The 12059-nt window shown below is 44.3% G+C and overlaps 1 protein-coding gene and 1 non-coding gene across 5 annotated transcripts in view; one reads left to right on the top strand and one right to left on the bottom strand.

Moving 5' to 3' along the window:
* ARID1B (AT-rich interaction domain 1B) overlaps positions 1 to 12059 on the bottom strand; it is a 429020-nt gene that overhangs the window by 227004 nt on the left and 189957 nt on the right. The window lies entirely within an intron of this gene.
* On the top strand, positions 4792 to 4867 carry TRNAN-GUU (transfer RNA asparagine (anticodon GUU)). The gene has a single exon. It is a non-coding gene; the product is annotated as a tRNA-Asn (tRNA).

Here is a 12059-nt window from a genome sequence, read left to right as displayed (position 1 = left end):
GGGAGGGGAGGGGAGGGGAGGGGAGGGGAGGGGAGGGGAGGGGAGGGGAGGGGAGGGGAGGGGAGGGGAGGGGAAGGGGGTGGAGAAGGAAGAGGGGGGAGGGGAGGGAAATCCTAAAGCACCAGCTAAAACAACAACAAATCACAGCTAATACATTCTTTTGTTTGAGGTGATACTACTCACTGGGTTAAAACAAATCTGCCAGTATCTAACAAAGGGAAGCTCAAAGATGGGAGACTTTCATACATGCTTTCACTTGGCCTTTTAGTGATCTGGACTTCACTGGCATAAGAATGCATCTTGTGTGAAGAAGATGGCAGAGAACAGGACTAGGAGCTGCTGTTCTGTTCTGTGCTGTTAGGATTTCAAGGAACAAGTTAACCTTTACCCTCTCCAGTTTTAGGCAAACTTGCAACACATTCGTCTCTACCTCCATATAATTAACCTCTCGTGTACATTAACCAAACAAGATTATTCACTATAAAACTATTTGATAGGCATAATTCAGTGTGTTTCAAAATGCACTCTACTGTAAAAAAGAAGTCAGTAATGCTTCCCTCGTGAGAAACAGAAGGGGGGCGGGGGTGCCAGGATCCGCTGGCGTTGTTATTACAAAGTGTGTAAAGCTAAAGCTCCCGGAAGGAGTTACATCTTTCAAAACCCTCAACTGCAATCAAACTGAACTTGTCTAGACTGCACATCTTTATTTAGATTATTAAAAATAAAATGCACACAACTATCACTGACATACCCACAGTAAAAATTCAAATTTTGAAACTATATTATAGGCCCTGCCTGGAGGCTCAGTGGACAGAGCGTCAACCTGGCGTATGGACATCTGGGGTTCGATTCCCAGTCAGGGCATACTGCTGTGACCATCTGCTTCTCTCCCTCCCTCTCCTCCTGCTTTCCCTCTTCCCCTCTCGCAACCAGTGACTCAACTGGTTCGAGCATGGCCCTGAGCACTGAGGATAGCTCTGTTGGTCCAAGTGTGTCAGGCTCAGGTGTTAAAAATAGCTCAGTACTCCGGCATCAGCCCCAGACAAGGTTGATGGGTGGATACTGGTTGAGGCACATGCTGGAGTCTGCCTCACTATCTCCCCTCCTCTCACTTAAAACAAACAAACAACAACAAAAAACTACATTAGTGTTTTAACTTCACTCCTCCCCATATTTGTTTTTCTGTTCTCTGAAAATCCTGGGCATTGTCAATCCCTAAATGAAAAAAATAATTTTTTCAAGTTAGGTGCCCTTTGGAAAGTCACATCTAAATTAGCCCAGCGCAATGTTGCAGGAAAAAAAAAAAATTGTGATAAAGAAAGAACTTCTGTTTGGGTCATATAAGAAGTACCCAGAACAACAGAGATATTTGAGGATTGGAAAAACAACAGAAAGATACAGAGCACAACACACTTTTTCATCCTCGCCACAAAAGTATATATCTTACTCAGAGCACAATATGTCACTAAATCATTACGAAGGAATTTCTAAATAAAGCAAATGTTATAACTATTGAGATGAATAAGTGAATCAAATTTAACCAAAAATGTTTGTGTGTTTAGGGTGGGGGGTAGATTTCATTCCAGACAGATCAACTAGTAGAATAATTTGTGGAGAGTTAAAAATATAGAGTATAATAATTGGAATAGACTTTATTAATTTCATGTGCTGCTCAACTCTATTTAATATTGGGAATTTTGTGATGCTTAAAAAACTAAGTTCCTTTGAAATCAACAATAAAAAATTAGTTTTCATTGCACAAAAGTAAAATACACAGGAAGATGAACAACTTAGAAATTCACTAATAAAATAAACCTACATCTCCTATTAACATGCATTTTAAAGTAATTTATGGAAAGCAATAAAGCACAGAATTTGAGAACCAGAGGGATATTGAAGATCATTTAGTTGGTTCTTTACTACATTCATTTACACCAACACTGTTCAAAAGAACTTACTGCGACAGGAGAAGCATTCTATATTCTGTGCTCCCCAATATGACAGCCACTAACCACATGTAGCTATTTAAGTTTAACTTCATTAAAAAGAAATAAAGTAGGAAATTCAGTTCCCAAGTTGTACTCGCCCGACTTCAAGTGCTCAACAGCAGCTGCATGTGTGGGCCGGCCACTGCCCTACACAGCAGTCTTCCGCTCGCGCTGACACAATGTGACAATGTGACACTCCCAACGTGCACTGTTAATGGGTGCCACTCAATACAGTACCACTTCTCTCGATGACTTTTCCACTTCTGTGAAACTAATCAAAACACAAAGAAATTCCGAAAAGCATAAAATGCCTATTTAATGAAAAAAAAAATTTTTTTTTACCAGAATTCCTAAACTAACCACTTTGGTGGGTCCTCCGTTAGAAGATCACATATTTTAGAAAAGTACCATATCTGAATCGTAACCAATCCATTTCTAATTTCTACAGGTCTGGCTAGATCCAATTGAACATGAGAGAGAATACTGTTCGAGCTGAAGTGCGCCCTGAATCCCGGAAGGATACCCAGAAGTGAGCAAGGGTCTAGCTGAGCAGGAAAGAAAGAGGATCTATTTTAATAAACATTAATGGGTGAGAGTCATCTCAGCTTAGAGTACTGATTTCACACTCTAGTACCCAAGTTTATGTTTACATGTTTACTAAAAGTGTTAACCTTCCACTGGTAACTAAGGAAAATTTCTTTTTTGTTGTTACTGTTTTTCAATGACAGTTTACATTCAATATTGTTTTGTGTTAGTCTCAAGTGTACAGCCTAGTGGGCTAGACAATAATATAATTCACAAAGTGATAGCCCAATCATCCCAGTACCCCCGGCACCATACATAGCTATCACAGTGTTACTGACTCTATTCCCTGAGCTGTACTTCACATCCCGGCGACTGTTCGGCAACTTCTTAGTCCCTTCCACCTTTCTCACTCCCCCAACACTGCCCTCCCCTCTGACGACCACTGGCCTGTTCTCTGCATCTAGGAATTTGTTTCTATTTTGTTTGCTTACTTAGTAAGGTTCCGCGTGTAGGTGAAATCCTATGGTATTTGTCTTTCTCTGTCTGACCTATTTCACTTAGCATAACACCCTCTAGGTCTATCCGTGTTGTCACAAAAGGCCAAATTTCATTCTGTTTTATGACCAAGTAATAATGTTCTATTGCATATACAGATGGAGCAAAAGTACGTTTACGGTTGTGAGTATGCAAAACACAATTATTCTTGCATTATTTATTAACTGTTGTATTATTCTCCATATGAACAACAGAACTCACTTTTGCTCCACCCTGTATAGACCACAATGTTTTTACCCACTTGTCTACCGATGAGCACCTGGGTTGCTTCCATATCTTGGTGATTGTAAATAATGCTGCAATGAACACAGGGGTGCAGAGAGAGAGAGAGAGAGAGAGAGGGCCAACAGACATATGAAAAGATGCACAATGCCATTAATCATCAGAGAAAGACCAATTTAAACCACCATGAGCTACCACCTCATACCTGTCTGAATGGCTCTCATCAATAAACCCACAAACAAGTGTTGGTGAGAATGTGGGGAAAAGGGAACCCTCATGACCGCAGCCACTGTGGAAAACCTATAAAGGTTCCTCAAAAGATTAAAAAATCCTCCACCAGGGTTACATGATCTCATTAAACTATATTTGTACAATTGTACACTCAGAGGCAACAGCGAGGGCACCACATACAGTGGGCAGCCCACTGCCAGCCCTCATTCCCGGAGCAGCGCCACTGAGCAAGCCCCAGGGGACCCAGGGCCCGTGGTGGCCCCCAGCCCAGCCCCCAGGGAGAAAATGAGCTGCTGTCTGACCACTTACTGCTCATTTCTGCTGGCTAGCGCTTCAGACATCATCAGAGCTCAGTCAACACCACAGAGCTGCTGCCGCTGACTACATCGATGTTAACTAACGTTCCTGCTAGAATTTAGAGCTTCCAATTTTCATTTAGGAGGTCTAGAGAAAATGTCCTGCCAAGTAAATAAAAAGAACTTTTTTAAAAGTCTTTTTGTGTACTATGTTTAAATTTTTCAAGCTCAGGACTGTATGAAGTTAGGAATGTGAGTCTTTCCTAACCCGTTTCCACTCTGGGGTAGGCAGAATTCTAAAACAGACCCAAGACTCCCGGCCCCTGTTGCTGTTCCCTGTTAGAACCCCCTCTCTCGCCAGGAGTGCCAACAGCAGCTGTGAATGTGCTGGGTAGTACCCCACAATTCAGTTCCATTCTATGGCGATCAGGGGTCGGGGACTTCGCAGAGGAAACTAAGGTCCCTGATCGGCTGACAGAGTGAATCAAGAGAGAGATTATCCTGGGTGGGCCCCACCAAATCAGGAGGGTCAGAGAGACCCTTGGCTGGCCCTGAAGCAGGAAGCTGCCAGGAGTTCTACAGCTGCAAGGAAATGAATTCTGCCAACAGCCCCATGAACCTGGAAGACCCCAAGCCTCGGAGGAGACCCCAGCCCTGGCTGACACCCCTTTATCAGCCACAGGAGATGCTGAGCAGAGGGCTCAGTTACGTCGTGTCCAGACGCTTGACCCATGGAAACTCTGAGATAAAAATGAGCATTGTTTTAAGCCTCCAAGTTATTGGTAATTTACTACAAACCTATAAAAACTAATACGTCCCAAGGTCATCCCCTCCCTTACAGTTTGAATTATTTTCAGAAATATTTTTCAGAAATATTTGAATACAGATACACATCTCTCAACAATTGTTACATAATGCTGCAGGTTATTATTTGCATTTTAAAGACAAGGAAAACTTGAGGCTAAATAACTTAGGCCCTGGCCGGTTGGCTCAGTGGTAGAGCGTTGGCCTGTTGTGTGGGAGTCCCGGGTTCGATTCCCGGCCAAGGCACACAGGAGAAGCGCCCATCTGCTTCTCCACCCCTCCCCCTCTCCTTCCTCTCTGTCTCTCTCTTCCCCTCCCGCAGCCGAGGCTCCATTGGAGCAAAGTTGGCCCGGGCGCTGAGGATGGCTCTGTGGCCTCTGCCTCAGGCGCTAGAATGGCTCTGACTGCGGCAGAGCAACGCCCCAAGATGGGCACAGCATCGCCCCCTGGTGGGCGTGCCGGGTGGATCCCGGTTGGGCGCATGCGGGAGTCTGTCTAACTGCCTCCCTGTTTCCAGCTTCGGAAAAATACAAAAAATAAATAAATAAAATAAATAACTCTAGTCAGGTATTAGTAAACTCATGTAATCTTCTATCAATATGAATAAGATGCTCATTTTACTAATAACACTGCAATTTCAAAGAAGGTATAATTCCCCCAACATCACAAATCAAGTAAAAGCAGAAACTGCGATGTATACATTCAAGTCTATTTTAATTCAAAGCCCCAAATCCCACTAGTTTTTCAGTTCTTATTGTCTAATAATTAATTTTAATTAGAACAAATTTCTGAAAACTCCCACAGTGAGTTTCCGGACGCCTGAGCCGAGTGAGGACGCAGCAGTCACCTGCTGTTTGTGTGTGACGCTCATCAGAGCTCCGCTGGCCGAGGAAGCCAGCAGCAGAGAGAAACATCAGGACACGGAGGAAATGAGAGATCCCCGCTTTCACACTACATACAAACAGGCAAAACTGTGCTTCTCGGCTGGAGACCTAGGAGTCCGCAGCAAGGACGGTGAAGCCAGACTGAGCGAGAACCTGGCCCAGCACATCACGGACGATCACTAGGTCACAAACACCAACTGTCGTGAGTCGCCTTGAGTAAGACAGAGAGAGACTGCACGACTCGCCTCGGGGGACAGAGGCAAGTCCACTGAGGCCGCTGAAGGCAGCTGAGCACAGAGAGGGGATACGAGAGAGCGACGAGACCGAGGAATGCGGGACGAGAAAATACGGCTCTCCCATAACCTAACAGGGTCTCTTGTCAATGCTGTTCATTAATCACGCAAATGTGGCAGTATTAATGACACAGAATTAAAATAGTTTAAAACAAGTTGATGTCACTATTCCAAAACTTAAAACATCATAGCAGAATTACTGAGCTATCTTGATTAAAATAGTTTAAGCATGTTTCAAGAATTATAGAATAAAATGTAAAACTTTTAAAAAATATAAAAATCATAAGTAATGTTCAAAAAATTTAACACTTTTATTTCTAGTAATTAATAACTCCACATAATGTGTACATTCTAGAGTTCCCTGTGATACAGAAAGGGTCAACATTCATCTTCTTCACAGAGGCTGAACTGCTTTAATCTAGGTTTGTCTTGTCCCAGTCAGTGCAAAAGGCATCGCAGAATGAAAAGCCAGAAGAAAACAAAATTGAAATTATTGGGCCTTGTAAGTTATTAGTTAATGTATTTCTTTAGAAAAATCAGAATGTAGAAGTGAACTATGCTTGTAACTTTCTATTTTAATTACTGTTCCAGAATCTAAGCTCCCCTGGTCACATAAAGCTCCTTTACATTAAATCACACATCTATAGTTATAGATTGCTAGTTATAAAACCAATGCCACTGGAACAGGCCAAATAAGGTTAATTAACTGGGCTCATAAAAAACTACTATATATAGAGTAATTATTGTATTATTAGGAGACCTTAAATTTTTTTCTTGACATCTCTTTTCAATAAAATGTAGAAAATTCTGACTCACCATACTACTGTGTAAGTTTAGTGGCTTAAACAAAGTTCCTGCAGACTCTACTCCTGTCTCTGGCTGGCTGTCTCAAGAGCATCTACCAGCGCTCAGAGGGAAAACCGACAATACAAATTCAACCTGCCAGTAAAACTCCAACCGCCACTCACCCTGGGCTGGACAGGGATACAATTTTAACCTAGACCAACAAATTTATTCTGGGTAGAGATTTACATTCATACTAAATATCATCAGGATAATTCTGCTGAGAAATACAAACAAATAAATTACATAGTCAGGTTCATCTGTAAGTCAACTTGTTTGGAACCTAGAATGTATTTTCTAGAAATACATTAAGTTAAAAGTTAAATTTCTTAGCCTATGAGAGGCTTCAACACAAACAGAACCAATGTTACCCAAAGCTAACCATCCTTTACCACAGCGCTCCCTGATGAATCCAAAGCTCCCCGTGTGGCGCTCGGCGCCCCCCACCCATGTGAAGCCTCCCTGTGTGGCGCTCAGTACCCCCCACCCGTCTGAGGCCTCCCAGAGTGGCGCTTGGCGCCCCCCACCCGTCTGAGGCCTCCCAGAGTGGCGCTTGGCGCCCCCCACCCGTCTGAAACCTCCCCATGTGGTGCTCGGCGCCCCCCACCCGTCTGAAGCCTCCCCATGTGGCACTCGGCGCCCCCCACCCGTCTGAGGCCTCCCAGAGTGGCGCTCGGCGCCCCCCACCCGTCTGAGGCCTCCCCATGTGGTGCTCAGTGCCCCCCACCCATCTGAAGCTTCCCCGTGTGGCACTCGGCGCCCCCCACCCGTCTGAGGCCTCCCCATGTGGTGCTCAGTGCCCCCCACCCATCTGAAGCTTCCCCGTGTGGCACTCGGCGCCCCCCACCCGTCTGAGGCCTCCCCATGTGGTGCTCAGTGCCCCCCACCCATCTGAAGCTTCCCCGTGTGGCACTTGGCGCCCCCCACCCGTCTGAGGCCTCCCCGTGTGGCGCTCGGCGCCCCCCACCCATCTGAGGCCTCCCCGCGTGGCGCTCGGTACCCCCCACCCGTCTGGACCCCACTCACAAGCAGTCAGATCTTATGTGACTGCTCCCATTTTTTTCACTCCAGGCAGCTGCACGGAAGCCAAGGCCGGAATAACCATTAACAACAAAAGTGCACTGCCAGTATCTGCGGGGCTGTGTGCACATAATCTGAAATAATCCCAAAGATCACCCTATGAAGAAGGAACCTTTAGTCCCCATTTTCAGTAAAACAGGTGAAAAGTCAAAGTGCTCATGTCACAGAGCTAGAAGTGGTAGTGCTGAAATTCAAACTCATCCAACTAACTCCTCCCCCCCCAAACAGGCACTACTGCTATAACCACTGGAGTAGTAAGACTTTTGAGATTATCGGTAGTCCTGCTCTCACAGAGGATACTTCCAGAAACAAGGCCAAAACCAAAGAGCGGCAGCTAAATATATACAATGGGAGCTAGACGAGATTCTGCACCAGACAGAGGAACAGGGTGGAGAGGGGGATGGAGAGGGGGATGGGGAGGAGGGTGAAGAGGGGGGTGGGGAGGAGGGTGAAGAGGGGGACGGGAAGGAGGGTGGAGAGGGGGACGGGAAGGAGGGTGGAGAGGGGGTGGAGAGGGGGATGGGGAGGAGGGTGAAGAGGGGGATGGGGAGGAGGGTGAAGAGGGGGACGGGAAGGAGGGTGGAGAGGGGGACGGGAAGGAGGGTGGAGAGGGGGTGGAGAGGGGGATGGGGAGGGGTGGAGAGGGGGATGGGGATGGGAAGGAGGGTGGAGAGGGGGATGGGGATGGGAAGGAGGGTGGAGAGGGGGATGGGGAGGGGTGGAGAGGGGGATGGGGATGGGAAGGAGGGTGGAGAGGGGGTGGAGAGGGGGATGGGAGGGGGATGGGGATGGGAAGGAGGGTGGAGAGGGGGTGGAGAGGAGGGTGGAGAGGGGAATGGGGAGGGGTGGAGAGGGGGATGGGAGGGGGATGGGAAGGAAGGTGGAGAGGGGGTGGAGAGGGGGATGGGAGGGGGATGGGAAGGAGGGTGGAGAGGGGGTGGAGAGGAGGATGGAGAGGGGGATGGGGAGGGGTGGAGAGGGGGATGGGGATGGGAAGGAGGGTGGAGAGGGGGTGGAAAGGGATGGGGAGGGACAGGGGAGGGGGGTGAAGATAGGGATGGGGAGGGGTGGAGAGGGGGATGGGGAGGGGTGGAGAGGGGGATGGGGATGGGAAGGAGGGTGGAGAGGGGGATGGGGATGGGAAGGAGGGTGGAGAGGGGGTGGAGAGGGGATGGGAAGGGGGTAGAGAGGGGGATGGAGAGGAGGAGGAGGGAGAGGAGGAGGAGGGAGAGGAGGAGGAGGGAGAGGAGGAGGAGGGAGAGGAGGAGGAGGAGAAATGCTTAATTTATACTTGCCTTCTAAAATAATCTCCACCAAGGACTTACTTTCTTGTTAAGGGGCAATGAAAAATCAAGACAAAAATTTTCTACACTCATCGTCTCCAAGTGTCTCACATTTTTCTATTACATTTTTCAAATTTCTCATCACTAATACTATCACCCAATTTCTCAGTTCATCCTCATTTTTTTGTAAAGTCAGAGCAAAATAAGCAAAATATTCAAATATTTGTATCAACTCACAATGGTCAGTACTAAATACTGGCCACCAAACAGCATTACCAAAGAATAGTTTAAAACAATCATTTCCAGGTGACTGGCAGCAGTTGGATAAGGTGTTGATGGATTCCGGCTGACCACTGTGGGAGCGCTGGTTCTGTGGGCCTCAGCCTTCCTACAGCCCAACCAGCAGGCAGACAGCGAGAACAGGCGGAAGGGGGGGGGCTCAGGGGACCTAAGGTGGAACTACGACAGCTCTTTCCCAGGACATAATAAACAGGAAACAAACTCAGCACCCAAAAGCTCCACAGACCTGAACTTTGCATACACCTACTGCAAACAAAGATTTACTTAGCTGAAAGAAAAATAAATTTTGAAACGGAACACCTATTGAATGAATAAAAGTTCTCTGTGAATCTTATTTCCACCGCAGAAAGGAGGTTTATACAGTATTTGTTTCAAATATAATTACAAGGATATAAAAGGATATCCTTGTTATATAAAAGGATCATTTCAACCCACTGATCAAACAATATTAAACACATTCGTAATGTCTAAACCTTAAATTTTCATTATGATAACAATAATGAATATGACATGCTTTAACCCATAACAGCAGACTGGAAATTTTTATTTCAAATAAAATACATAAGATAAAGTAATATTAGTATCTTTTTAAAGCACTGAAACAAATTTTATGTACGAAACACGCAAACATATTCTTGCCTTCCTCCTCTCTTTCTCTTCACTACTCATCATTTAGAGCGCAGTGAAAAATCAGTGAGGGGAGGGAAGTGTTGGGGGAAAATCCCATTTCCAAATTCATCATTAACCTGAGAGATGACAGCTGATTTGTCTTCACGACTCTCATTCCTATTTAATAACATTTCCTACAGTGATTTGATACTATGAAATTCTTCTCTGAAAAGCATATGTCTGTGTATGTATCAGTGTGTGTACATATGTATAAAACTAATTTGTATTTAGTAATGCATCATCAAATCTTCAAATAGGAGGTGTATTTTGAAAAACAGTAATACTACATGATATTCCCCTTTAATTCCTTCAAAAGATGAGATTTACAGATCCTCTAATGATGCAAGCAATTAAAAAGTAGGACAGCATATCAACATTAACAAAGAGCAAAGACAGACAAAAAGAAAATTCATTAAGTTATTAAAAGAACTAGAAAAAGAGGCTATTAGAAGTGATCTGTGTTTGTATTATAATAAGTTATTCCCCAAAGTGAAACCACTCCTTCTAAACATTTACACTTTTAAAATAAGAAGATTAACTCTTGGTATCCTGTGGATAGCAATATATCTATCACATTTCCCTACTCAAAAGTCTCAATGTAAATTTCCAGCGAAGCAAGAAATGGTTAACTACAATTTGTTTAGCTGGAGGCCAATCTTGTCAAATGATAAATTAACAGTACATACAAATGAGACTCATCCCATTTATTGGAAAGAACATGGGTAGCACATCCTAAATATCTTAGAGATACGATAAGAAGTTAGAGTTGTGACCCCTGTGCTGGGGCCAATCAGGTATCACCTGGCTCTGCTAGTCCTGCATCCACAGTAAATAAAATAAAAGCCAAACGCACAGAGATGGAAGTTTCGGAGCCCAGGATGGTGCCGGGCCCAGAGCCCAGAGGTGCTCCCTGGGGGAGGGGACGCAGCCTCAGTGACCCCCCCTTTCCCTCCCACCCCAGGGCCAGCCCTCACCCCAAAGACAGAAGCTGTGTCCCTGGCCATGTCATCATGTTTCTGTGTCCCCTGCATGTTCTCAACCCATCACCCCCTCTTCTTGTGTGGATCCCATTACCTAAATTTTAAATAAAACCCTAGAGGAAGAAATAACCATGTAAATATACAAGAAAGACATCCCAGTAATCAAAACAAAAAAGTATATACTGACTACATATTAAAGACAAAATTAAAGAAGTCTAATCTAAAAATTCTCAGAACTTAGTCAAGTTTATTGAATTTTTGCATGATCTGCAAAAGAACTCCAAACGTCCATTTAAATATGACAGTTGGATCATCAAACTAAAAAAAAAAATTATTGTTCACAAACTCCCCTTAAAGATGATTAGCAATGTATATTTATTTCCACATTAGGTTCCAAAATTTCAAAATTGTATTTAATATAGAAGAAGTGAAAAAGAGGCTATTAAACATAATCTATATTTGTATTACAATAACTTTTTTCCTAAATTGAAATCACTAAGGTTTTATTTTAAACTTATTAATTTTATTTTAAGCGCCCTACAAATATTAATACATATTTGTAAATTAAAGCGCAAATTTGGTTTATTCCATTAACCCCTGCTAAAACGAGGCAAAACAGCCACAGGATTATCATCAAGAGTAATTTTTCTTACATGACACCCACTTTCACACTTGAGAAAAGAAGGAGGAGGCTGAGCAAGAAAGATGCTGCTTCAGAAAAACAGGCCGCACCTAGATGCACAGCGTGCTTCCGGGAAGCGTGGAAAACACGGCTGGTCCTCTGCACGGGCAAACCGGAGAAGAGTTAGAAGATAAACTGTGCAGTCACAGTCAACATGAGAATCAACAAAAGCACTGCAGAATTATCTTATTACTTTCAACCTTAAAAAATATTTAAAAATAAAAATAAACTTCATCACAGCTGCTCTATTTAAAAAAAAAAAAGCCTGGGGAAAGAACTGAATTTCAAACTGCTGATAACCAGTATCTACCACATGGGGAACAGGTTACTATGCAGATGCGTCTTCAGTGCAAAAGTAACTGTGATGAAATATTCGTCTGAAAAGTAATTAAGTCTTCCCACAGCAGAGCTGACCGTTCACAAC

The sequence above is a fragment of the Saccopteryx bilineata genome, chromosome 12 (genome assembly GCF_036850765.1).
Source record: "Saccopteryx bilineata isolate mSacBil1 chromosome 12, mSacBil1_pri_phased_curated, whole genome shotgun sequence".
Lineage (NCBI taxonomy): Eukaryota > Metazoa > Chordata > Mammalia > Chiroptera > Emballonuridae > Saccopteryx > Saccopteryx bilineata.
This window is presented reverse-complemented; position numbering and strand designations above follow the sequence as displayed.